The sequence below is a fragment of the Cryptomeria japonica genome, chromosome 11 (genome assembly GCF_030272615.1).
Source record: "Cryptomeria japonica chromosome 11, Sugi_1.0, whole genome shotgun sequence".
In the NCBI taxonomy this organism is placed as follows: Eukaryota; Viridiplantae; Streptophyta; class Pinopsida; order Cupressales; family Cupressaceae; genus Cryptomeria; species Cryptomeria japonica.
The window spans coordinates 115,032,375-115,038,327 of NC_081415.1; the positions used below are offsets into that span (position 1 = coordinate 115,032,375).

Sequence of the window (5,953 nt, forward strand, 5' to 3'; positions counted from 1 at the left end):
TCTTATCCCTCCATTTCATATTGTGTCTTCTATTTAAGGAGATGCTTCCTTCATTGTCAAACCCTAGTCACTCATGCTAATGATCTTTCATGCAACTTGCTACACTACGATCCTACTTGCAACCACATTCCATTCTTTGTTGAGCTCTTGTGCATATATAAAATCTGAGAGCAAATATATCAAGCAAGATCAATGGAGATAGGAAGAATGGAGATCAAAACCCTATTGGACATGTGATGGTATAATCTTTGTGATTTTGTTTTGTTTTTGCATTGTCTTAGGTAATCTTCATATGTTATGGTGGATCTTTGTTGATTGTTAGGCTAGGGTTTTTGTGGTTGGATTTATTTAGCCTTTCAATATTGTTATTATTGTTATCCATTTTCACCATACACAATAAGGCCTACCTAGTAGTGTTATTTTATATGAGTCATCTAAACAAATCAAGACTTATAGAATGTGTTGTTTAAGCAAAAATATACTGAGAGGACTCATTTGTAAATTGAGAGGCTATGATTAACCACGGTGAATCCTCCATCCACCACAAGATTCTGTCCGCTCACATAAGCCGCCTCGTCCGAAGCCAAAAATAACACTGCATTGACCACGTCCTTATCCTTCAAAACCTTTCCTTTCAAATTCCCCAAGGCACTGCAGTCTGCCTCTGCAGTGCTCGGATCCAACCCAAACTCCGACCATACAGTTGTTAACATGGGCGTTGCCACTGCGAAAGGTGAGATGCAATTGACTCGTATACCAAACTGTCAGAGCTCACTAGCAGTGCTCCGTACAAGCCCTACCAATGCGCTCTTGGAAGTGGTATATGCATGCGGTGCGGTACCCCCCACTAGTGCCGTACTACTAGCAGTGCAAACTATAGAACCATGGACTTCCTTCCTCACCATGGCCTTGGCAGCATGCTTGATGGCTGCTGCTGCACCTCTCAGGTTGGTGGCCATGATGTGATCGAACTCTTCGAGGTCCATGTCCAATAGGCTGCGCTGCTTGCCAAGGCGGCTTGTGTTGCTGTGCATGATGTCCAGCCGTCCATGTTTGTCCACTGCCAGCTGTACCATAGAGGCAACTTCTACCTCTACAGTGACATCGCAGTGGACATAAGTGGCAGCGGATCCGATGGTGGCTGCCACTTGCTCGCCTAACACGTCTTGAATATCCGCCAAGATGACGTAGGCACCGTGCTCAGCCAGGAGGCAGGCGGTGGCTTCGCCAATTCCACTGGCTGCGCCTGTGACTATGGCTACCTTGCCTTCTAGTCTCTTGCTCGCCATTTTTGATATTGCTGAAACTCTGTCAATAAGGAATCGTGTTTATAATGAATCTTTTGATTTAGATGGGTCCAAAACTTCCTGTCGCTGCCGTCCCGGTTGGTTGTTGATCTTATCCAGTGAGCAGATAATGTGTGGCTGAATCGATCTGCCTTTATCTGTCGAGACTAGGGCTTAAATTTGAAGCTGTATGGCGGTATGTATGTACTTGTCATGTTTGTGTATGACAATCAATGCAGTCACACCTTACAAGTTCATTGATGTCGACGAACCATGCGTGAGCATTTTTCCTAAAAAAAAAAAATGGAACACATCATTTTATGTTTTTAGTAATCTTCATAATTTTATTTAGAACATATTATTTTTTATTATTATTAAATTTTTTATGTTTGGGCTGAACACAAATTCATAGATGTGATTCTTTTATTAATGAAGATCGACACTTTTATATGATCTTTGATCTAAATATAACAGATTTGTTCAAACTCGTTGGCTGCAAATGAAAATAGTCTGATATGGCTCTGAGTTTGAACTGCATTGATAGCATATATATATATGTTAAAAAAAATTGTCTTTCACATATGATGAATATCACTGAGCACAATAATATTATGCTCATTTGTATATTGATAAAGGTAAAAGTCAAGTAAATCATACGTTTGTATTAAAAGTTATAATGTTATTAAAGGGTTGCTGATTAATTGGTTGAGCACAATTGGTGAGGGCAATGATATGTTCCTTGATTGCACCATCTACCAAGATTCAAACCTTCAAGGGTACAATATAAGAGATGAGGTTGAGATCATGCCTTAGTGACTTTAGTGAAATGGATAGCCTTTTATCCTTGGCTCTCAAATAACAAGGTATCAACATAGTTTTGTCCTCTTGTGTTAGGTAGCAAAATGAACACTTGAATGATATAAAATCCCCCATAAAAAATTAAAAAGTTGTAATGTTAATAATGACAACAACATAAAAGTTAATTGGTCATTTAACATGATTCAACCTTAATATAGTATGGACAGTAGCTCCAAGGTTAGATGGAATTTCCTTCTAAAAATAGGTGTTAGAGTAACGAGGTTGAATTCTCACTTCATGAGCACAATTGGTGAAGGTGATTATATACTCCTTGATTACACCATCTACCAAGATTCAAACCTCCAAAGGTATGATATAAGAGATGAGGTTGAGATCATGCCTGGAGTGACTTTCGCAAAATGGGTACCCTTATGTCCTTGTCTCTCAACTAAAGAGGTATCGACACAATCTTATGCTCTTGTATCAGGTAGCAAAATGAACTCATGGATGATATTAAATCCTCCATAAAATAAAATAAAATAAAATTCATGATTTTAATTATGACAAACAACAAAAAAGTTAATTAATCTCTTAGCATGATTCAACTTTACTTCATCATGGAGGGTGGCTCCAAGGTTAGATAGAATATCCATCTAAAGAGACACGTTAAAGTAATGAAGTTGAATTCCCACTTCATGAGGATAATTTTTATTAGAGAAGACAACCAAGCATCTAAGCTTGAATAAGTGATTTGAGATGATCTATCTATAAGATCTAGTCATCAAAGTCTAAGATAAAGATAAAGACCAAACAATTAGCCTTCTAAGCAAATTTATAATTAAAGATCATGGTGAATGAAGTAAAAATAGAAGATCAAGTTTTGTGGGTATAGGGACAAAGCTAGAAAGCATGCTTGAAGTATTCCTTATGCTTACAAAAAGGGTAGAGCTAAGAGAGAATTTGAAAGAAGTGAAGTTGATTGCTAATGGGGAGTTTGTAGTGCAAGACTTTCCTAATGATCTCTAAGGGAATCCACCTTAGAATTTAAAAGGAAAGCATTGGGGGATATTCACTTGGTAGTGGAAAAAGAACGACTCCACTTGGAGTTTAGTCATTAATCAGGCTAAGTTTAAGGAAAAGGGGATTTATAAGTAGCTTCAAGGGGAAAGATATTATTTTTCTAGTTCAAGCCACCTCCAATCCTGCAAGATTACAAAGGCAAAAAGTAAATATGTTGATAATTAAGAGTGGAGGAACTAGAGTCTCAATATAAAAATCACTTATTGAATATGATTTAACTTGAAATTCTTCACAAAGTTGCTACCAAGGTTTCCATTATAGGTTGGGAAAGACACAAAGATCTCCAAAAGTATAATACCCTTTTTGAAATTCCTTTCCTTTAAACCTCCTAACTAGGGATAGATACAAAGCATCATCTTGGATCAATATATTCCACAAGATAGAAGAGGATTTTATAGTTGTTCATTGTTTGTATGTTTTGAAACTAAATAATTATTACTCTCATTTGTTCTTTGCTAGTTACACCATTAATATGCATGGGCAGTTATATGTGTTTATAAGACAATTCAATATATAAAAGTTGTGCTTGGTAAGTATTGATTTAATATGTTTAAAATGATTATTATTCTACCTTTATGAGTTATGTCATTAGTGTATAGGACATGTGTGTGTGTGTGGATTACTACATAATTCAAGTTAACTATATAAACTTTTTATAGGTCATTCAACTTGTTTATGCTTGGTTACAACATTGATGTGTTTCTTTGCGATTAAATTCATTATATTTAACAACCACACTAGCAACATGATTGGGCAATTATATGTGTTTGTAAGACAATTCAATATATACAAGTTGTGCTTAGAAAATATTGATTCAATATGTTTAAAGTGATTATTATTCTACCTTTATGAGTTATGTCATTAGTGTGTAGGACATGCGTGTGTGTGTATTACTACATAATTCAAGTTAACTATATAAACTTTTTATAGGTCATTCAACTTGTATATGCCTGGTTACAACATTGATGTGTTTCTTTGCAATTAAATTCATTATATTTAACAACCACACTAGCAACATGATTGTGTAAATGGTTTAAAGGTCATTCAACTTGCTAGGGCACAATTTTTTCCAATTGAATAATCATTAGGGTAAGCATACAATTCTTTTTAGTTATTATATACAAGGTTGAATGTCCTTTCCATGTATAAAAACATCCCCAACACCATAACAAGGGTCAAGCGTACTATTACATCTAGTATATAACTATTGAACTATACATGGTTACAATCTTATATAATTGGAAGTGTAGTATTGTTGTTAAAATATAATAATCTGTTTGCTTAGATTTTTTACTACTATAATATTTACTGTAGTTATATTAGTTAAAATATCTATTGTGTGGTGTTATGCTAGTTCTACCTTGGCTTAGGGGACCATGAAACAATATTTATGAGATTTTTGAAAACTATTTTTTATGATTTGTATATGGTTTTAGTTTTATCCATGTAGTTTAACATATACTTTTAGAATATTGTTATACACCTATAGACACCTAAAAATTTGATTAACCTAATTAATTAAATTTTGCTATCTCGACTGCTTTTAAATTAAATAATTACGTATTATTTAATTAATTAGCATTCTCTTCCCTCGTTGGCTAATTTAATTTAATTAAATATGCCATGACCCTAGCCTATTAATTGATTAAACTTGTTAATTAATTTTATCCCCTTTTAACCCTTCTTCTATTAAATAAAGTAAATTCACTTTATTTTATTTAATTCATTGTCATTTCCTCTATCCTATTAATTAATTAATTTCCCCCGCCTCATTAGAATTAATTAATTATTCAAATATGTCACTTTCCTCCTAACTTCTAAACACCATCTAACTCAATCCCTATCCAAACTTATGGGCTCTAACCAACCCTATCCTCCCTAACTAACCTTATCCTAATATCTTCTCCCACATGTGTGCACACTCCCTATTTTCCAAATATTGGAAAATATCCTATATTTGGGAGGTTATTCCCCAAATAGACATGTGTCCTTGAGGACACATGTCACTTCTCCCCAAGACATGTGTCCCTCCTTTGGGACACTTGTCTTCCCTCTTGAGCCACTTGAGGACAAGTGTGGAATCTTCCTCCATGCGGCTCTCTTTGGAGTGCCACTTGTCTTCCTTGAGGACAAGTGTTGCACTTTCAAGCCCCTTACCTTCCTCCCATTTCCTATTTAAACCCTCTTGTTCTTAGCCATTTGATCCACTTTCATACATCCATATCGTTACTCTTTTGAAATAAACACCCACCATCATACATCTCTTTTCACTACTATCAATCATCATTGTATTGCATATCATGGAGCAATATCAAGCATCCGAAATGTTATCGAGCACACATAAAATCGAGGAACTATCAAATCGAAGCGGGCTTTTTGGTTTGGATTTCTTTTATCATTTTAATTTCGCTTTTGATTTCTTTTTTCTTATCTTGAGGTGTATTGATGTCTTGTGTTTTCTTGATTAATTAGTTATAATGTTAATCCTTGTTATTTGCACTAATTTTTCATCACATTTTTCGGTACGCCCAGTGGGACCCACCTCATGGGTCATATCTCACATTATTTGATGTTTGAGTTTCTTTTTTGCAGATTTTAAACACTTGCAGGCAGAAACGTGGGAGTATGGTGGAATTCTACCTCGATAGAGGTCTGTCTCATCAAATATTCAAATTCACGAAATGACGGGTTCACTTCTTGAAACAATGTGATTTCCACCAAGAACGACGGGAACACATTCCCACAATCGTATGGAGGGTAACTTCCCATTTTATGCTCTCGGGTTTTTT

General features: G+C 35.3%; 1 pseudogene; it reads right to left on the minus strand.

Annotated features, from left to right (window-relative positions):
• Positions 1-491: 491 nt before the first annotated feature.
• Positions 492-1,289, minus strand: LOC131037602 (short-chain dehydrogenase reductase 3b-like; annotated as a pseudogene).
• Positions 1,290-5,953: the final 4,664 nt, after the last annotated feature.